The sequence below is a fragment of the Saimiri boliviensis genome, chromosome 6 (assembly GCF_048565385.1).
Source record: "Saimiri boliviensis isolate mSaiBol1 chromosome 6, mSaiBol1.pri, whole genome shotgun sequence".
Taxonomy (NCBI): domain Eukaryota; kingdom Metazoa; phylum Chordata; class Mammalia; order Primates; family Cebidae; genus Saimiri; species Saimiri boliviensis.
The window spans coordinates 31412595-31435403 of NC_133454.1; the positions used below are offsets into that span (position 1 = coordinate 31412595).

The following is a 22809-nucleotide window of genomic DNA, read 5'->3' on the forward strand; positions in this document are numbered from 1 at the left end:
ACTAGTTTTAGGGTAATGTATTTTGAACACCTAAATCTATCAACAGCTATTATCCAAAAATAATGATTTCTTTCTTATTTCTGGTTATTGTAAACCATTTATTGAAGTGGACTTCTTTTAATGCTTTTATTATTTTCTGGCTTTCTCTGTAGTTAGTGAAGATATAGAAATGTTCTCAATTTTACCTTTTGGGGAGGTTGAAATGAATTTAGTTGTGTTCACTTCATCTCGATCCATTAATTAATTTAATGATTAAAAAAAATCTCCAACTATTTGGTCCTCATTGGCCCCATTATGGAGTCAGACTGTTAAAGCTAGAAGATGCAAGCGACATTGATATGGTTAGGCTTTCTGTCCCCACCCAAATCTCATCTTGAATTATAATCCCTATAATCTTCATGTGTTAAGGGAGAGACCAGGCGGAGATAACTGAAAGAAGATGGCAGTTTCTCCCACATTATTCTAGTGATAGTGAGTGTTCTAATGAGCTCTGATGGTTTTATTAGCCGCTCTTCCTCCCTCACTCGGCACTTCTTCCTGCTGCCTTGTGAAGAAGGTGCCCTCCTTCTCCTTCTGCCATGATTGTAAATTTCTGAGGCCTCCACAGCCATGCCAAACTGTGAGTCAATTAAACCTCTTTCCTTTGTAAATTACCCAGTCTCAGTCAATTCTTTATAGCTGTATGAAATTATACTAATACAACCATACAATCCCAGGTATGGCAGGTCATATTGCTTATCTCTTCTTCTCACTCTAGTTCATTTCTATATCATTGAGTTAACAAGGATTGTGAGGCTGTGTTGAGATCAATGGGAGCAAGTGCTATAATTGATTAACACTGCCAGCTGCTGCTAATCACTGGTCTCATTATTGTTCTGGGTTCATCCTTGATTTATCTTCCTTTTGATATTTATCTCCAATCTGTCTCAAAGTCCAATCAGCTAAAGTTCTCAACTATATCCTGATTCTGATTAATTTTCATAATTTCTATATCTGTTGGGTATGCTGGGTTATTCTGTGGAAACAAAACCCCGCATCTCTGCAGTTTAAGTGGCAAATGTTTCCTTATCACTCAGGCTGCATGTCCCTTGCATATCAAGAGGAAGCTCTGCTCCACCTCTTTCTGATTCCAGGCCCCTCACTGGAAAGACTCCACAATCTGGAAGGTCCCCAGTGACAGTTGCCGGAGTAAGTAAGCACAGGGAAATCTCACCTAGTAATCAGGTCCTTTAGTCTGGAAATGATACGCATCATTTCTACTTCCAACCCATTAGCCAGAACCAGTTACATGGTACCACTTAATTATAAATGGAATACAAAAGAATTCTTTGATGTGCTTGGAAGGTGAGGAAAACAGACTTCGGTGAATGTTAGAATTCCAGTTCACTACCATCTCTCATCTGGATTCCTAAAACATCTTAACTAGTTTTTCTGCTTCCACTCTGGCCTCCCTGAAGGGCAACTAGAAAATTTATTGAAAATATAAATCAAAACACCTCTCTCCAACTCGTCATTTGATACATAAGAATTCTCCTTTGGGAGGGAAACTTCTATTGTGTCCACAGTACCTTCCGTGTTGCCATATATCCCTATGACAGGAATGGGTCAGAGCATCTTCACACAGAACCAGATGGAAGTGGAAAAGCAGGAGTCCTTATGGAGGGTGGCCTTCTACACTGTTCTCTTGTGGAGAGCACATGAGGGGTTGCTGTGAGAGAGGCAAAGATATGTCAGCTATTATATGGGGTCTTTCATACGGATGAAGATTGTGGCCTTGCTTTCATTACTCAGGTCACATTCCCTGTGCTAGCTCTGCTGGTTCAGCTTGATATGAGAATATAAGGGAAGTAAGGAGTGGCTTGTTTTCCCTCCACACAGGGCAAGGGCAAAATAAGTGATGAAGTAACACAAGGACATATGGCTTTCTTCTTTCTTATCTCAACTACTGCCTCTGGTAACTCAAAAGTCATCTTCCAATGCTTTGTGATGGAAAGCGACCCTCAAAAATCTTTGCCAGTATCTTACTTAATATTTGAGGCAGTATCTTACTTCATCCGTATTACTTCTCGTATTATTCGGACTAAAATGAGCCTTATGGGCACAGCTACCTATACCAAGAGGGACATATTAACAGCATAAAGAGGAAAATAAGCTATGCCCTCAAATCTGATCTCTCTGTGATGCTTTCTGTCCTTCAGTGCTATTATTATCTATTCTCTGATCCTAGACTCTGGACTCTCTTGCTCCACCCTTCCTGCACTGACTGATTTGTTTGGACCTGACTTCTGATTATTTTAGATTTATGTTGTCTCTCCCACGTTTTTAGTCTTGAATACTTCTCCAGAGTCACTACTTAGATTTTTCTTTTGTATAATTTCATTTCACTTCATCTGTTCTATTTTCCTTGAACATATATCTGTCCTCAACATCTTTCAATAATAATACTAATATATTTTATATATGCAGGTCTCAACGTGACATACATTTCTGGAGAGAAAACTAGGTTCCATCATATCACCATACTCCAGAAACAAATATTTTGAGAAATAAAATTTACTTAATTTGAAAAGCTATTATGGAGTTTCTGAGATTCTTCACCACAGAACTTTCATTTCATAAATGTGAATTCACGTAAATACAGAGCTGGAAGAAACCCTAGATGTCTAGTTTTATTCTCTTAATACACAATTTTGAGGAAACTGAAGCCAAGAAATAATAAGCCAAATGTCCAATATTACAAAGTTAACTTGTATTGTGCTAGAAGCCAGGCCCTCAGGCCCAGGGCACTGGTCTGTCCACTTCGCGACGTTGTCTTTGAGTTTCACATTATAATCATTACTGAAGATGTTGATATCCAAGTATTTGTTTTTATAGTGTAAATATATGTTTGGAAATCTTTGGTTTGGGAGATTTAGCTTTAGAGCATGGAGTTGTTCAAAATAAGAAAAAAAGTACATCCCTCGACAGAATATAGTTATAAATTTTATCTTTTATATATTGAAGATCACTTTGCAATTCTCCTTTTTTGTATTAGACACCTATCTGAAATCCCCCTTTTTGTATTTAATTTTGTGATGCTAAGTCCACTGTTGCCAAATGGAAATCAAATCTAGATAGGGCCTGACAATCTGGAGCACTGCTTTGATACAAACAAAAAATACCAGTGATAGAAAAAACATAGAAATTCATAATCTAACATGTGTTTCTTTCTATTAATTCCTCTGAAAGAACCAGAGGCATCTATGAGCCACAATTGCACTATAATTTCCCATTCTATAAACATTATGTTTGTATTTTATTATTCTAAGCCATATTTGGTCTATAATACATCTACCTACTATTTATCGTTGCTTACTTGAGCTAGGCAAGAAATTGTAAAAGTGTTTACATGTTCAAAATCTCCTTTATGAAAACACAATATATTTCCAAAAGACACAGGTCACGGAAGCAACATAGTCCGAGTATCCCAAGGAGAAAAGTAGTATCTAAATTACCCATTTCTCTTGATATAAAATTCTTTTAGATTTTAGTTCAACATATTAGTTATTCCAAATTCCATTTTCATCTGGTCTATGAGGTTGCAAAGGCTATTCTGGAAAGCTGATCCCTCTTCACCATATTCTTGACCAGTGGAATCAGACAAAGCTAGTAAGAGACAGGAGTCAAAACAGTTTTCCATCAGTGGCTCACTGCTCTCAGTGAGAGTGAAAGCTGTCGATTTGGAACAAGATAACAATTCCAAAGTCTAAAGCATGGGGAAGGAATTTGAAATGGTTGTGTCTGATGAAGATGTGCTATGTGGCCTTGGGGAATATCACTCAACGTCTGGATGTCTTCATTAATCAACAGAAAAGGTCAACAGATATCTGCTTCTCCACAGTGCTGAGAATTTACTTAAAGGTCTGATGGCAGTGAAAAGTACTGAAAGACTACCTAATACATGAACTCCTAAGTCAGACTTTCATGGGAATGTGAAGGGAGAGAGCCAGTTTGGGAAAGGTGAGACTACTTGATTACCTTGAATTTTACGTATAGGGCAGTTGTGATTAATTGCACATTCTGCTTGACTGAGGATCAGCCACAAAACCTCTTTTACTTCTTTTATTGTCATTCAAAATGTTTCTGAGATAATGGACTTTTGCAATAATGAAGAATAATGTGAGACATTGAGATTCTGGAGTTAAGTAGATTGACGTTCAGATCCCACCTTGACCATGTAGAATGTATTAAGCAATTGATTTAGCCTCTGTGAGCGTGAGTAAATCAGGGTGATAATTGTCATGCAAATTGGTTATGAAGGTTAAAGTAAATTAAATTGCCAACTTACTATAAAGCTTTCAAAATGGTGCATGGCACGTAATAGATAATAGATAACTCCAAATGTCTTAGGTTGGGTTCTTAAGACACAGAGCCTGAGACAAGGATTTTTATGCCAGTGATTCATTGAGAGAGTGCTCTCAGGTAAAACTTGTCAGGGAGGGAATGAGGAGGGAACAGATGAAGATTTGCACTTGCTTCGATCCCTTGAGGAACTCTAAACGGTGAATGAGATCGCAAAACCTTCCCACACTGAAGAGGTGCTGTGGGCAAGTGGTGTGGGTCACTATTTTGGAGCCCTTCATCAACAAGTCATTGGCTAGTGGCCAGCTCTGGAGATAATGTGCAACCTCCCACGCCTTTCTGGGAAAGATGTTTCCAGCCACTGAGGGCAATTCTCAGGAGTAGTGGGCAGCTCTGAGCTGTTAGCAAACAACACTTATAACAGCTGGGGGATAAGGGCATTGGTCTGGTGAAGGATATGGGCAGGGCAGTGTCTTCTATACTAAAGACAGCTGGATGCTTAATGAGGACAGAGGCTACAGCTCATGTGTTTTTATATTTCCTGCTCATTCATTATTCAATCATTCAGCAATTATTTATTGTGTGCCACCTCTATTCCAGTCACTTTAGGCACATGGGCTAAATGAAGATCACTTCCACAAGAAGCTCACATTTCAGTAGGTTCAGTAGGAGATAAGTCATAAGCAAATAGGTATATAAATAATTACATGTCATATTATATGATGATAAGTACTATGGTAAATAGATAAAAGCATTGTCTTTTCGTCATTAAAAATGTGCACCATCTCGATACTTGATTTCTAAACTCTGGTCTCCCTGCGGAGTATTGTAGATGTTTATTGTATAGAATAACATAGGCATGGATTTTTATTTTATTTTATTTTGTAGTGGAAGAAACCTTAGAGATTAAGTTCAAGGTTTGCTTGAATTTGCACTGATCTCAGTATATACTTTAATTTGGTTTTTGTCTATAGGTTTGATAGAATCTAATTTCTCATTTGTTTTTATTTCCTCCAAAATTGGAGTTTTGACAGTTTTTAGTTCATTATGCTTTCTGGCACTTTGAATTCATTCATTTGTTCACTAATTTTATAAGCAGAATTTAGTGCCTACTATATGTGAAACACTGATAAAGTTTGTAAAGGGTAGGACAAAAATCTCTGCCTCCAGGAGCATATAATATACTAGGAAAGATAAGTTGGGTATACTAATAGCTCTACCATAAGGAAGAAAGCATGGGAATCAAGAGACCTACATATGAAGCCGTATGGAAGAGTGAGAGATTACTTGTGGCCAGCAAGGTTCGGAGAAGCCAAATGGAGGAGGTTTCCCCTGGGGCTCAAAGCCTGGCTGACATACAGATACTTGGACATGCAGGTAACAGGCTTTTGGAGCAGAAGGAACCTATAACCAAGAAATAGAGGCAACAAAAGGCTAAATGCATTTGCAGGATAATGAATAGCTCTGGCTTGGTCTCACTCCTGAGGCAAAACAGTGAGTTAAAAAGATAAATGTATGACTCAAAAGAGAAAAATTTTAGTCAAAGGTGTTCTAGTCAAAGATTTTTTTTGGTAGGAAGGAACAGAAACCCACTTGAGTTAACACACTTACAAGGATTTAGTAAAAGAAAATAGGGAGATTGCACAAAATTCAAAATTCAAACTTTACCAAGTACAACTAGGCTCATTAAAACTTGCAGGAAATTAGGAAGTTTCAAGGGCTCTCTTTGCATCTCCTGTGAGATGTTTTGTCTCTAGTTCTTGTCTTCACTTCTCCTTGTCTGCTGCACCCTTCTCTTTCCCATACTGGTTTCCTGTATTTACTTATTTTTCTGATACAGATACTTGTTTCTAACATCTGGCGATGAACAAAGGCAATCATTTCCGGGTCTTTCTAGTATCTGGCGATGAACAAAGGCAATCATTTCCGGGTACGAAGTTTTTGGGAGATACCGGAGCCAAGTCACCTGGCAGTGGAAGGCAGGCATCGGGAGCTTGCTGCCCACTCAGCAGATTCTGGGCTGAGTGCCTTTGCACGGGAATTCTGACAGGGCAGGCAGAATGGGGGACTTGTCATGCAGATGGCCTGGCTGAGTAGCTCCATTCTTCAGGAGGAAGTGGAGAGCCTAGGAAACTTTCTGAGTAGGAGTTTCCAGTTCATTTATTATTAGTAGCATTACTTTTTGCTATTTTTGCTTTCTCAGTTTTATGAACTGCTAGCAACAATGGTTCCCTCTAGAATTCTGTTAACTGTGCAAACTTGTACTTCTGAAAACAATGAGTAGATGGCTCCAAGGTCTCTCAGAGACGCAATTACATTAGATGCCCCTGGTCTGGAAGTGTATATGACAGCCCCTCAGTAAACTCACTACCTTCTGTTGAAAGTACGTCTTAAGGATTTATCTCCCTGTGAAATTGAGGGTTCTTTTAAAGCAAGGATCACATCTTTGAGCCTAACATAGTGCCTGGCATATAACAGAACATCAATAAATGCTTGTTTCTGTTTTTCTGAGGAGTGTGTCTCTTCCAATGTACTGCAATTTTTTTTTTTTAATTGCAAGTCCCCAAGAGGGCTTTACTCTTTCTTTTCAACGTCCTGTTCTGCAGCTTCCTTGGCTCTTTTTGCTCGAATGCGAAGACCTAGGCGTTGGCAAGAGCCATGCGGAGACTAGCGAAGGCTTCGCGATTCTTCTCGTCCTCAGTGATGACTCGTGCTTTCGCCTTCTTACAGACGCTCCGGATGCGCACGGCCGGTCCCGTCAGCTGGGTGGCAAGCTTCAGTTCTTCAGCAGAACTGCCGCCCTTCCGGTGGGGGGGGGGCTGAGGCCTTCCTGAGGAACAAGACGACTTTGGCGCGGTACTCCCTCAGCCGCTGCGCGTTGGCCTGCAGGGACTCGGTGGACTTATTCCACCTCCTGGGATCCACAGAAATGCCAGTGGTCGGAGCCACCTTCTTGTGAATGCCGGCCACCCTCAGCTCCTCCAGGCTGAAGCCTTCGGAACCGTGGGGCGGCGCACGGCGGGCCGGATGGGCCCCGACGCGGGGGCGGGCCTTGCGTCTACGTCTCTTCCGGGCCGGCTGGTTGAACCACGTGGCCACGCGCCGCTGCCAGTGCTTGGTGGAAGTGGGGCTTCGGGCTCATGCCGTTCCGGCTGGGAGCCATGGCTGCCCACGGCCCTGCGGCTCCTGCGCGGGTCAACAGCCGAGCCGAAAGGGAGCGGCGCCGCAACGCCTAAACTGTATGTTAAATGCATGAATCCGTACATACGTTAGGAATGAAGCGCTGGCGCCCACACACCGGTAAATTAGAAAACTGTCAAACAGTGATTGTCTGCCCCGGCTCTTTCCCTAAGGAACAATGAGGAAAAAATGGGACAGACTCTGAGGAGATTTTTGACATTGAAATCAGCTTTGTGTTCGAATTCCAACTTGCCATTTACTGGTCAGTTGGAATGAGGTGGGGCAAGTTACTTAAAACATCTTAGCTTGTTTTCTTATTAGTGCAGTGGAAATAATATGTATTATTTATATACATGCAAATTTGTGTGAGATCATGTATTTAAATTTCCAAGCAAAGTACAGTGTCTAAAGGTAAAATTCCAATATTTATAGTTATTGCCAATATCCTTGTTGGTGTCAGGATTTCATACCATTAAAAAAAAATACTTTTTTAAATAAAATAAAATTATGAGAAAGATAGGAGTAGGCTACTAATAGGCATTATACCATCATAATTAAGAGTAAATTTTGTTTCAAAATTGTGTCTCTAGCAAATTAGGCCTCAATTTTGTACTCTGTAAAGTAGGGATAGTAACAACACTTGCCTTTAAAGTTTGGAGAGAATTTACCTAAAGACGGCATGTATAGTACTTAGCATGTGGTGCCTGGTGCATAGAAAGTTCTCAATATATTAAGAATTATTATTAGTAGTGGTCTCTCTCTGTCTCTCACATATCCACACATCACCACTACTATCAAATACTTTGCCTTTGCTTCAGCTGAGTTTTATTCCATACGGACCACAAGTGATTAATAAACATTGCAAGACAGGTGGAGAGAGAGAGAAAGAAGTGTTTGTGTATGCATATAAGGGAGAAACATCTAAGACTATCTCAAGATTCGAAATAACTGTTCCAGAGACCCTGGGCAAGGGCAGTGAAAAATCAAAGCGGCTAAATCCCCCTGAATCCCAAACCAAGTGTTTACTCCTTAGCAAAACAAAGCTGCTGAAAGAGAATCGGCAGAACAAAAGCAGAGACTGGGAAAGTAACTTTGAGAGATACTAGGGGGAATTGTAAAGAACCTGTCCTTTCTAATCCCGGAGTTGCTGAAACGACAGAAAAGCTAGTGGAAATTAACCGTTTGTGTCACAGGCGGAGCACCATATGCTGCTTCCCTTCCCTGGAGAAGGAACAGCAAGCCATTGCTTTCCCCTCCCCAGCGAGGCCGCTGAGCTCAGCCTGTGCTCACTTGGGCTCTCTAATGAAATGCAATTTAACAAGTCAGGTCCCAGCATACTTAACCTTTGGACCACGGATACCTGTGTTTCTCTGGAGAAAGAGCCAGTTGTGCTTGTCTTAGTGACTGTGATGCAACCACTGACAGGAAAAAAAAAAAAGGCTTATGCCCACTACGATTTTGCAATGGCTCCAACAAAGAGCTTAAAAGATTTCAGATGCATTCGGAAATGAAACTCTGCTGGTTCTCCTGAGCCAGCATCTCTTCTGAATGCCAGAGGGACTGACAATGACAAAACCCAGACTCAACCGATGATGCAGGCGTGGTGGTATTTGGGTTGTCTAGTCATGACAAGGCATAAACAAATCTCTTTGCCACCGTTTGCATGTGAAAGATGGCATCTCATTAGGCCACTTTGTACGCAGCTCCACTGGCAAGTCGTCCTAGTACTACCACCCCCACTCCCTGAGTGGATCTTTGGGAAACTGGCCTTGAATATAGAACATGGAATTTTTTTAAAAGAATAAATGTGCTAATTCCCTGTTTGGTTATATAAATATTTCTAGTCAAAGATAGACTGACAGTAAGGGATTCAGGACAGCTGGACATGAGGTTGGCTCCTGCTGACATCAATGAAAAGGGGCAGATCTCAGAGATGGGGTCTGACTTTGAAAGAAATGAAAACTGAGAGCTTGCTACAAAGACAGAATTTTTTTTAAAAACTAAGGTGCTTGTAACAATTGCTTCTGGTGCATACAGGCCCCCCCATCTGTAGGGATAAGTCCAAGACCCCCAGTGGATGTTTCAAACTGCAGATGGTACTGAATCCTATGTATACTGTGTCAGTCACTCTGATAACTGAGACTACTAAGTACCCAGGAAGTGAGTAGTGTGCACAGTATGGATATGCTGGACAAAGGGATGATCATGTCCCAGATAGGAAGGTGAGATTTCATCATGCTGCTCAGAAGGGCATGCAATTTAAAACTTGTAAATCATTTCATTTCTGAAATTTTTTGTTTAATATTTTCTGAATGAAGTTGACTACAGGTAACTGAACCTACAGATAAAGGGAAACTATTGTACTCTTTTTTTATTTTGGAGATGGAGTTTCACTCTTGTTGCCTAGGCTGGAGTGCAATGGTGTGATCTCTGCCCACTGCAACCTTCGCCTCCCAGGTTCAAGCAATTCTTCTGCCTTAGCCTCCCTAGTAGCTGGGATTTTAGGCACCAGCCACCATGCCCAGCTAATTTTTTGTATTTTTAGTAGAGATGGCATTTCACTATGTTGGCCAGGCTGGTCTTGAACTCCTGACCTCAGGTATCCCAAAGTGCTGGGATTACAGACGTGAGCCACTACACCCAGCAACTGTACTCTTTAGATGATAGGAAAGGAACTGTATTTCTGTAACTTGGACAAGAGAAACTAAGGGGAAGAGTATGTGACAGAGGGGCTGGAATGAAGCAGTGGTGGAATTTTTTGACCATTTTTGTAAGGGAATGGAGACTTAACACATGGAGGATACTAACGTCTATTTTGATTTACTTTACTTCAAGTTCTGGGGTATGAGTTACAAAGAAATGCATTCTCTGTGTAATTAAAAATGCCTAGGATTTTGTACCAATGAGTCTGATTAGGCAGAGTAAGAAAGTATTGCTCAATAAATATTTGCTGAATTGAATGTTGCATTGGTTTGAATGAGTCCCCCAAAGTTCATGTGTTGGAAACTTAATCCCCAGTGCAACAGTGTTGAAAGGTGGGACCTTTAAGAAGGTCACGAGGCTCTGCCTTCGTGAATGGATTAAAACAGGAGTGGGTTAGTTACTTTGGGAATGGGTTCCTGATAAAAGGATGAGCTTGGCCCTCTTGCCCTCTCTCGCATGTGCTCTCTAGCCCTCTCACTTTCTATCATAGGATGATATAAACAAAGGCCCTCACAAGATGGCAGCCCCTTGGTCTTGGACTTCCCAGCCTCCAGAACTGTACAAAATAATTTTCATTTCTTTATAAATGGACCTAGTCTGTGGTATTTTGTTATAGTAACACAAATTGGACTGAGACAAAGGCTTACATTTCCAGGCTCAGATTTTTGTCACTGTGACTGTGTAATGTGAGTCTCATTGTAATATGACTCACTGACAAGCAAAATTATACACTGCTGCACCACCCACCTCAACACAATACTGCACGATGACAAAGCCTCTGATGAGGGAGAATTCAGGCTGCTTGCACAGCCTACCTGTGTAGGGGCTCCCTTCACAGCCGGTGGATGGTAAAACAAATGAAGTGATGACTGCATGACACAGAAACCTAGGTGGTCCCTAGTAGACCCCAAACAACCAGAAGATGAGAACGAATTACTCTGAAAAGTGATGGATTACCTTTACGCTTGCCCTCCTGTCTTTAATAAAAAATTATTTATTTGCTTTCTCTCTCACTATGTAAATTTGGCTTAGTTAGGATTTTACCACAGAGCTTCATATCACAAAACTACATTTTGTGATATGAGTAAAAAAGAAAGACATGAGGGGAACAGAAATAACAGAGGAAGAGAAGGAGTGGGATAAGAACAACATAATTTGAAGGAAAAAGCAAACAGCTTTAATGAAGTCAGAACTACAATGAAGTTGGCTCCTCATAAGCCAGAAGCCAGATTCTAGCCATATGCAAATCAAAAGGGGATTGTAAGTATGTGTACATGTCTATGCATGTATGCACATGTCAGAGACAGGCACAGTCATATCAGATAGCCTCAGCATATGCCAGTTCCATCACCCACAGTGGAAACTCAGCCATCTTAGAAGTTTCTTCTTTCCTTTCCCCCAACATGGTGTAAGTTACCAGGTTCTGTGATTATCTGCCTTAGCCTATGTTCCACCAAAACAAAACCTGAGACAAGTCCTGTGAGAGTGGACCTAGAGAGCAGGGAAAGGTATAGCAGAATGAACAGACAAGGAGCAGAAAGCCAAATCAAGGTTGCATTACTGAATTGGCCACTGCTGCAAATCTTTGATCCTGTGGGATCTTTCTTGTGAAATGCATCAGAATTGTTCATGTGGAGAACTTCTCCCTTCCATCATTCAACCATGGCCCCATGGGCGTTAGCACATATTTCTGGCTCGTGCATGTGAGACTGCAGAATGGGTTCTTGGGGCATTCCATGCAGTATCATCAGGTCAAGAAGCATGGAGTACATGGCCTTGGCTAGGGGCGTATGCTCTGTTTGCACCTGCCCAGAGCTAGTTGAAGTCTGTGCAGAAATGGTGATGGCCACAGTGGTCAGATTAAAGGGTAGGAAAGGATTTGAAATAGCACAAAAGAGGTATGTAACTTTTTCCCCACTGTCACTACCCTAGTTTAGGGCATCACTTGCCCGAATAATTATAGTAACCTCCTAACTGAGATCCTTGTTTGTGAATCTCTTTTCCTTCAAGCCCACCATGAATATACTAGCAGGATCATGTTTCTAAAATTCAGATCTGATTATACTCTTTCCTTATTAAAATGCTTCTCCTCCCTTACTCTTTTCTTATTTGTACATTTTGTACCTTTGTATGTTCCTTGACTTTCCTTTGAAGTTGTGGTATAACACAAGAGGTAGTTTTCAAAATCTTCCCAATATACTGCTCTGGCTTCATTTCTCACCTCCTCCGAACAAGCATCCTTCAAACTATCCATGATGCATGATCCTGCAAGATGCCCTATAATCAGAGAGCCTGTCTGCTCTTGAGTGCCTCCATGTCAACCTGCCCCAGCACCATCCCTCAGCAAACTTCAGGAAAAGCAGGCAGCTCTTTTACTCAAGGGTTCGGTTAATTCGCCCTGAAGAGTACAGAGCCTGATAATTGGGAGTTGTGGGGGTAGCGGTGGTTTTGCTAACCTGTTCCTCCTCACCAAACAAGGGTGCTCCTATTTCTAGTCCCTCATGGCGGCAATCTCATTCTCTGCCTTGATCCCCCCTATATTGTCTCTTTCCTGGAACTTCCTTTTTAAAATCTTCCACATGAGGTGATCCACCACAACCTCTCCTTGGGAAAAGGAAAATATCTTGGGAAGTTCTCTTCGTGGCATGGAGTGTTTAGGGAAGGGGGTGGGGGAGATGATGAGTTCCACTTGAATTTACCTAACATTAAATTATAATTTCACAATTGTGAAATACTTAAGTTTTTCTTCTGAAGATCATATGGTCTATTCTTACCTGAGAAACATTCCTTAGTTAAAATGACATTGAGCCTATTAATTGCAAAGTAATAACTCTGGGTTTATCGTGCTAAGGGAAGAAGGTAGGCTCTATGAGGGCAGGATTTTTTGATGCTGATTAACTGTTTTATCTAGAGCACCTGAAAAAAAGCCCCTGACACACAGCAGGACATACTCTACTTTCTGGGATTTCTTTTGTTACAAAATACCTCTTGATTGGTAAAGAATAGATTGATTTTTGCCTTCCTTAAGTAATTCTCACAGGTGGTGAGGATTTGGAGGATGTGAAAATGGTGTCGCAATTCTGTCAGTGGGTTACAATTTCTAATAACTTTATGAAAAACATTAAAATGAATGTTTTCTTATGTGGTATTTTTTTTCCCCCAAAAAATAGAAGTCCACATAAGGAACTCTTTCATCCCAGACGTTTCCCAGTTTCGTGTTCTGAAAGCTGTCACTATTGACAGGCTGTGTTTTTAGTTTTGCTGGTAACCACGCAACTTTGGAAAATACACTTGCCCTTCTGTTTCTTGTAATCATCAGCTGGAGAGAATTATTGATATGAAAGATCAGGAAGTAACACTACATCATTGCCCACTCAGATTCCTCTTTCTCCTTGTCTCCTATTTTTTTTTCATATTTTACTTTTCAAAACAATTTTTTGATTCAATTTTTGGGAGTTTTTTAGGCTTTTCTTGGGGGGTATCTAAATTATTTTGTTATTTTTGGGGGTCTGCTGTATTCAGCATATTCCTATCCACTTACTAAACTTCTTAGATCTTTTAATTTCCTGTTTGGGACTGGCTATTCCTTTTTATATAGCATTCTGTTCTTGTTTAATTGATACAACATCTTGAATATCTGAGGATTTTAATTAAAATTGTTTGAAAAGGTTCTTTCTCTTCCCTGGATTATCTCTGTTTCCTTTGTGATTTTGGTCCTTTTCTTTACATGCTGTTGGTTTTCTTCCAATATCCGTTGATAATTTTCAGTTTATATTTATGAGTGATGGTTATGTCATTGGCTATACTTTCTCTGCACCTGTATAGATTCTTGGGTTAAAGAGCTACTTCTAGGCTCTTTATAAGTAGGTTTCCCTCCAGAAGGCAGTTTGGGGGTTCCTATCTACACTTGCAAAGGAGGATAACTTTATTTTGGTGGCAGAGAACTTAAGAAGACAGTATTTCGCTTAAGGACAGAATTGCGTTTCCTTGTAATTTCTCAACTTGTCCCTCCCCTTCCCCCTAAACACACTATTGTGTATCTGTGTAGGGGGGCTTCAAGAACTACCTAAAACCCTAGTTTTCTTTTCTAATACTCTCACAAGGTGAATTTTCCAGGAAGATCAATTATTTTTCTTAGACAACCATTATTCATTTTTGTTTCAATGAAACATTTAAAGGAAGGAAATAGATGTGAGCATTAAGTCTTTACATTATATACCACATTTTTCTTTTACTGTGTGTAGGTGTTAGAGTGATTAATAAAACACACATTTGTTCAAAAACATTACTAAACATGTTGTAAATTTTGCTGTACTGTGTGTTCTCAATTGGTAGATGCTAAAGCTACAACTATTTTCATGTAAAGTTAAAAAAAAAAAACTCTTCAGTGTTAAAATTTCTCAACAGGGAACCTCTATCTTTGTTACAGTGTCAATCATCTGGTGGTGACTCCTGGAATTTGATGCATGCTTGATGCCTTCATGCTGCCTTCTCTGTTTCAAATGCCCATCTAATCTCTTCTACTTGCAAAATCCTACCATTTGAAGGTCTAGCTCAATGATCAATTTCTTTGTGAAGTTTCTCCTCATGCTCTGAGACAGAATTAATTGCATCTCTTCGTTATTCTCTGAGTACTCCGTCCATTCCTCTAGCATAGCAATTACCGCATTATATGATTGTTGTTGACATTCTCTCTCATTCACTGCACTCTAGTCTTACTTATCTTTTCACTTTTAAAATTTCGAATACCTAGTGCAGAATTAACTTGTTGGCTTATATCGAATTGCAGATTTTTCTTTTTTCTTTTCTTTCTTTCTTTCTTTCTTTTTTTTTTTTTTTATGAGACAGAGTCTCACTTTGTTGCCCAGGCTGGAGTGCAGCGGTGCGATCTTGGCTCACTGCAAACTCTGCCTCCCGGGTTCAAGCAGTTCTCTACCTCAGCCTCCTGAGCAGTTGGGATTACAGGCGTGTGCCACCATGCCTGGCTAATGTTTGTATTTTTCAGTAGAGATGGGGTTTCACCATGTTGGCCAGGATGGTCTTGAACTCTTGACCTTGTGATCCACCTGCCTCAGCCTCCCAAAATATTGGAATTACAGGTGGGAGCCACTGCCACCAGCTGACAAATTGCAGATTTTTCTCTTATGGAGGAGAGAGGGAGGCGAGAGGAGAATATGTCTCTTTCTATTGTCGAAGTTCCCTTAGGGCAGAACTTGTGTTTACCATTGGCTTTGTATTATTCATTCATTCATCCATTTGCTGAATTTAGTGGATGAATGAATTTAGGGGTGCCTATGGTACGTCAGACATTGCATCAGTCCTTAGAAAAATGTGGAACATGATAGACAAGGTCTCTGTCTTTTTGTAGTTTGCAGTCTCCTGGGCATTTCACCAGGTTGCTAAGTGACTCATGTGGAAGTCACCCCAATGGCATGCCAATAGATAATTAGTCAGTGATGTTTGTCAGGTATTTCTTATACATTCATATCAATGCTAAGCTTTGTAGGTAGATTCTTTCCATAAAGAACTTAGGATGTATAAATTAGTAGAGTTCTGTACAAAATGGTGTAAGGACTAGGCAAATTAGATCCTTCATAATACAAAGACATTAGCAGTTTAGAGTCTTAGGGGCCAGTTTGTCTGGAAATACCATAGATGGGCATACCAGAGGCCTTTGGATGATCCCCTGAAGCCCTTTTTCTCTGCTCCCTCTACCTCCAGTGCCTAGCATGCAGACTTGCCTGAAGAAAGAATTTTAACGTTTGCTGTGGTTGAAAGCCTATGCAACTGTATGCGGGTCCAGGTCCATGGCCAAGTTTCACAGGAAATGATAATGGACTTGAGACCTGAAGAATAAGGAGTAAATAGCTTGTGACGGGGCACAAGAGGATTTCAGATAGACCAAGAATATCTGTGGAGGCCTATGGGAGGCAGAGAGCAGGGATTTCAAGGGCTCGATTCTGTCAGTATTGCAGGAGTGCAGAGAAGGCAGTGTGGGAATGTCAGGAGACGAAGCTGAAAACACAGAAGTGAAATCATGCAGGATTTTGTTCCCCTGCTGGTGTTATGTAATACAGGTCCTCTGCCTGCATAATGCTCAATTATGGTGACACTCTCTCTGACCTTGATGTGTTATAAATTCATTTTTGATTTTAGGTTTTGCTAACATATACATTTACACACACCCACACAAATATACATACAAAGTTATATAAAAGAGCACTTGACATGACCCCTTTTGTGCCAATATGAAATCCTCCGGTGACAAAAAGTTGACAGTTCAGGGGTGAATGATTACTTTGTAATGTCGACAAGAGAGTAAAGCCATCAGGTCTTAAGACAAAATGAATCTGTTGAAGGAGACGGAAAATGATTAAGGATGAAGACAACACTCAAGAAAAGATTATTATGGAAGATAAGAAGTAGTACCCAGTATAAAAAGTACCCTTGATGTGTGACTCAGCTCCAGCGTATAGTGAGTTCTATTCTTGTGTCTGTCACAAGAGGAATCTAGGTGGGACCTCATCTTCCTCTTCTACTAAGATTGCAAAAGGGAGGTGAGCTATCCTATTTCTTCTTGCAAAACAACAGAGCTTGCCTGGGAAGAGTATATTAGTGGAACAATTACAGCTGCATACTTAAATATGCAGACAGCTTTCAATTACTGGAATGGAGAGAGATGAGAATGTTAAAAAAAAAAAACAACCTAACAACAGATAATCCAAAAGTCACTGATTCTTGGCTTTTGAATAAATTGCTTTGTTTTCTTGCAGCAGCAGATTTGTGTTCCTAATTATGCCTTGCTTAAGCTAATATTAAAATGAGCTTGCATTCCCGGAGAAAGCACACACCAGCTGGGCAAAGAAAAGAGAGGGTCCAAAAAGTTGGTGAGTGTTGGGGTAAGGGTAGTCATAGCGGAAGTGGTCTGGGACTGAATATTTGCTATAGTAATAAAATATAACCCTTCCTGTCTCTTCCCAAATCATATAAATATCCTGTAGCATACAAATACACATACACACACACGAAAATGTATTATTGCTAAATCCAGGAACTAAATAAAAGCAAGCACAACTTTACATATAGTGTAGAAAATAATTTTCGTTTAAGATTATCTTGCATTTCAAAAACCACATTGCCTTTGTTATAACTTAGTGGTGGGGGGAAACCACATTTAAAAGCTGATTGACCTCTGTGAAATTTAAACTGTAATTATCACTTAACCTGTGAAAACTCTGGCAATATTATAACAGGAAGTCCCTTCAGAACCATAATTAAATTTCTGCCTGTGGGATATATGGATAAATCCTGTAAGAGGGGCAAATCGATTATGTGGACATTTAAGTGAGCCATAAAATTCAGGGTTCCTTCTGGAGATGAGAGCTCCTAAATGTTATTTGAGAATTCTAGGATTATGTCGAAAGAATAATTATATCATCTTACCCTGGAAATAACTAAGGTTGATTCCCATGCCTGGGAAGTGAGAGTCTGAGAAAGTATAATCATAGTCACAGAATTTATACTGAGAATCAGAGAATATTAGAGAGCTAAGAGGCTGATAAAAGTAGCCGCTAAGATTTACTTAGTATTTACTATGGGGTATGCATGGATTTAGTCCAACCCTTTCTCTTAGAGGTAAGGAAATTGAGGTCTGTGGAGGTTAAAAGACTTAGGCAAGCTGCCAGGTTAGGAATGGGCAGAGGCAGAACTAGAACCCAAGATTTCCGACTCTTACTCCAGGGCTTTCCCTCTGTGCTAGAAGATCCTATCAATCAATCATACCCGCAGGTTTTTTTTTTTAAATCACATAAATGTGCTGGGTATAATGGAAAAAGCATGGACTTTAGAGTCTAGCCTGGATTTGATCACTTGCTTCTTACTAGAAAGGGTTTGACCTCCTGAAGGACTGCTGTGTTTCTCTGCCGCTTCCTGAAATAAAGTCCAGCATCCTTGCTTGGTCTGCAAGGCTGCTGCTGCTGGCTGAGGCTGTACTCATCTCACCAGCTTTACCTTACCGCTGGCCTCTGCCCTACCTGGCATGTTTACCCTTTTTTGAAGGGCCATGTTTCCTTCCACCATTGGGACATCATGGAGCTGGTGTGGGGAGTGCTCATTTGCTCCTCTCCTAAGAAATTTCTTGGGTCTCAACTTCAATCTCGCTTCCTCAGGGAGGTCTTCTTGGATCTCCAGATTGGTTGGTTCCCTCTGCTACCTGTTTTCACAGCATTTTCACTTGCTCTTTGTGGTTCTTCTCCCTGCCATAATTAATTAATTACTTGTGTGATTGTTAAATTGACACTCCCTTACAAGGATGCAAGCTCTGTGAGGCAAGGACAGGATCTTTATTGTTCATTTTGGTGTCCCCAGTGCTGAGGTCCCTAGGAGGCACTTAAATATCATATGAATGAATGAACCCACCTCGAACCTCAGTTTTTTTCTTCTACAAAGTAGATGTAACAAGCATTGGGGATTGTCAGTGTTAAAAGGTGTATTTCTTTAAGGTATCCTGTTCCACATTAGCAGCAGCATAGAACTTGATAAATGTGATTTCCATTTAATGCACCTTCTTCCTTCCAGGACAGTGCCCTGAGGCACCATGACTGCTGAAACATTAAAAAAAAAAAATGGAATTACCTTCTGGATAGTTTAGGTACAAAGAGTATTTGATGAATGCTGTGTCCTTGCATCCTGGTTGCCTGCTGATGTGGCAGCTCTCCATGAAACTGTATTTGATAAAACAGGGCACCTCACTCTGCAGCTGGACAGGATAACACAGCACTTACTGTAGGCATCGTTCTATCATTCTTTCGGGGTCAGAACATGAAGCTAATCCTCCTGCTGAATATGAAACAGATGAAAGGGGCGCAGCTGCTCTGCTCAGCTGGCGAGCTGCTGGAGCTTGAACCACTGCGGTTTTCAGGTGTCTTTTCGTCCCAAACCCAGACAGAGTGACAAGGAGGTGGCTCAGAGTTGTGCTTACTGGAAGCCCCTGGCCATGCTTTCCTTTGGAAGGAAAAGCTTAGTTCTTTTCCTTCCCCCGCAGCTAGATCTGGACTCCCTGAGGACAATGAACTTTGTTTCTTTCTCAGCAGGCTCTCCTGTGGATTGTAACTCTCCTGGAAGCCCTTGACCCTCTACTGCTTTGGAAACTGGAGAGTATGGGAGAGGAAACCAATACTGAGTTGGGGCCTATTTTTTTTTGTTTTTAACATAAGGAGAGGTGAGATGCAGCATGTTCAGGGATGTCAGCAACAGAGAAGGCATGCCACAAACTCTTTAGGAACAAGATATGAATGGGTCAAGTTTGGGTTTACATTAAAGGGAAAGGAAACACTTTATTGTAATTTAAGGCAATAAAGCTCATGTTTAAGGTCATGAGTATGAAATTAGATTAAGAACCAAGACTTGCCATTTATCTGTCTGGCCTTGGGTGATTACTTTACCTTTCTAAAACTATTTACTTGTTTGCAAACTGGGCATACTTTCGGTACCTGTGTTATAGGGGAGGGATTGACAAACTTTTTGTGAAAAGGGCCAGAGGGTAAATATTTTAAGCTTTACAATGCTTTACCGTCTTTGTATCAAATTCTTTTTGTTTCTACAAACCTTAAAAACATACACAATTAGCTTGAGGGTCACGCAAAGCAGGCCCAGGGCCATATTTGGCATCCCCTGTGTAGGGTTAGATGAGTAAGCCAGATAACATATATAACATTGGACTCAATGTTTTATCTATATATGTTATGTATTGATCTATTACATCCAACCTAAAACATAGTGAATTCTCAATACGCAGTCGATGTGATCATTCACACCTGATGACTGTGTGGAAGGCTAACTAAGGGCAATAGTCAGAGCCTCAAGGTTATAAACTCAGCAACCCTGCCACACACACATCTAACAGAACAGATATTTACAAAGGAACTTGTAACTCACACAACTCAGAACAATTAATATGATCCTCATTGTTTGACTGAAAGCATTTGAAAATTAATTATTAAATGCCCCTTTCTGGGGGCCAGCTGGGTGCCAAGCCTTGGCCATGCACCCCTTGTGCGTTATTTCAGTACATTCCTGCTGAGTAGTTTTTATCGTTCCTGTTACAGAAGAGGAGCAGAGGTTTGAGGAAGGGAAGAAAACCAGTTCTGTCCGCCCAGGGCCTTCTCATCTCTATTCTCTTTTTAATATACATGCTTTTGCATCATCTTTTGTTCCCTGACTCTGAAATAGATGGCCACCTGCTGAATGGAATTTAATGAGTGGTTCCGTCAGTTCCTAATTGTATACCTCCTGTGTGCCAAGCCCTATGCTACACAGTGGAATTTGTTTTGAAGGTATAAAACAGTCTCTCTTGTTAAAGAGTTCAGAGTCTAGCAGGAAAGACACTACCTGTATAGCAAATCATAACATATTATCAAAGTATTCTATTAGTCATGCTTGGCAGAAAACTTACCAAAGTCAAGTCTGTCTTTTGAAGGCCATTGTGACCATGCCTAGATTTGCACTAAAAATACCCAACTTGGATCCTGTCATAATCTCCTACTCCCAATATAAAATCTTCATCAGCTCCCTGTTACCCACAGAATGAAGCTCACACTTCTTGGATTCTATTCAAGGCTTTATACCGAAGCTTCCCACTGGGTGTGCCAGATATGCTGAGATGTTGATCCACCACAGCAGCTTGTCCTTTTCCCCTGATGTACACTACACATATGATCATTATTCTACGCCTGCCTTAATCTGAAGTGGTTTGGGAAGAACTGTTTTTTGCGATCTGTCCCTGACTACTTTTCCTGCCAAATTGCCCTCAGCTGTCCCAGTTCTCATGGTGTCTGCTCACTGGTTCTTGTGCATTGTTCGTGTGTTTCAACTTCCATACCTTTGCTCATATGGTTGTCTCTGCCTAGAACTCATATTCTACCATTTGACAACTTCTGCATTGCTTTCAAATTCTTTAAATAATAACCCATAAATTAGGTCTTTCATGAGGCATTCCGCAAGTTCATTGTCCCTTGAACTTGATAATGTCTTATCTTTTTTATGGCACATGTCTTCTGTTATATGCTTAGTAGTAAAAGGACCTAGTGCTGCGGAGTCTGGCATGTAGTAGGGCTCGGTGGGTCAGCCCGCCTCTTTTTCCTGCTCTACTCATGGAATCTTAGGAAAATTACTTATATCAGTGGCTCCTAAACATGGCTGCACGTTAGAATTGCCTGAAAAGGTGTTTTGTTTTGTTCTTTAGTATCAGGATGACCAGGAAATACCCCACACCAATTAAATAAAAAACTCTAGAGGGTCGGTTCCAGTGTCAAAGCTCCCCAGGTAACTCCAATATGCAGTCAGGGTCAAGAGCCACTGTTTTAAACAATCTGAGCTTTGTTGCCAGGGTTTTTCTAAATATTAAATGCAATGTTTACAAAAGCTTGGCCCACTGCCTGGTGCATAGTGAGTGTTAATTGTGTTAGATTTTACCCTGGGTTTGAAGGCTATTGTGACCATGTCTAGATTCGCATTTGCATTAAAAATACCCAACTTGGATGCTATCATAACCTCCTACTCCAGATTGTTGTGTTATGTTTTACCCTGGGTTTTCAGTTCATTGGTAGTGATGTCTTGCACATAGTAGGTATTGAATAAACACTGGTTGAACGAACAAATGTTTCTTAGGGAGGCCCAAGAGGAAGTCCCAGAAGGTTGTCGCTGAGAAATGGCTTCAGTGAGGAACTAAAGATTGTGCCTGGAGAAGAGACATGGGGTTGGAAGAGGGGTAGGTAGTCTATCTGGGGGCAGGCCATGGTGGGGGTGGGAGTGGCGTTGACCTTTACAGTTTTGAAAACAAAATAAAACCAAAATAAAAGTCAGTCTGCTTTTTGTTGTCACCATGCACTGGAAATTCCTAGCAACACCAGTGATAAAATGTTTCTTGCAGGAGCGGACTTCTCCCACCATCCCTGCCCCCACTTCCCCTTACCTTGGTAACTACTGGCCTGTAGCCCAGCAGGAAAGGACTGAAGAGCTCTCATAGTCAGCACTATTAATGAGCTAAATGGCTTGAGAAAGAAACAAGGGAACTGTAAATTATGTTTATCAATTAAGTCATATAAAGCTGGACTAAGTAATTAAACTGTGCACCCATAATTAAATACTCGTATAGCATTTGGGCTCTAAGATTTCTTTCCGCTGTAATAAACTAGCTTTGACCTCAAAAGGGTTGGCGGTCTGTGTGGCGAGCTAATGACTCAGAGTTCCTGGGCGGAGTGGTGCCAAGGTCACTGTCTAAACAGAAGGATCCTTGAGGGATGTCCATGGATGGGGTCAAAGAGATGGGCGAGTGATACACAGGGCAGGTGATAAGTAGAGAGAACGTCTCGCGCTCCTGCGAACTTATGAGAAGCAACATTAGCATCCAAGATTAGCAAAGGAAGGTCAAGAAGCAGGCCGAGCAGAAAGGGAGGGCTTTCCTATTTTTGGCCCCAGACAACCCTCCCACTTTCATTTCCTGTTCTCTCCTTCTGCTGCCCCACCTAGAGCCCCAGAAGTCAATATGTGTTCTTTCAACACAATCTATTTCTAATGTTTCTCTCT

The 22809-nt window shown here is 40.9% G+C and overlaps 1 pseudogene; it reads right to left on the bottom strand.

The window, feature by feature from the left end:
• Nucleotides 1-6915: 6915 nt before the first annotated feature.
• LOC101031572 (large ribosomal subunit protein eL13 pseudogene) lies at nucleotides 6916-7504 on the bottom strand (annotated as a pseudogene).
• Nucleotides 7505-22809: the final 15305 nt, after the last annotated feature.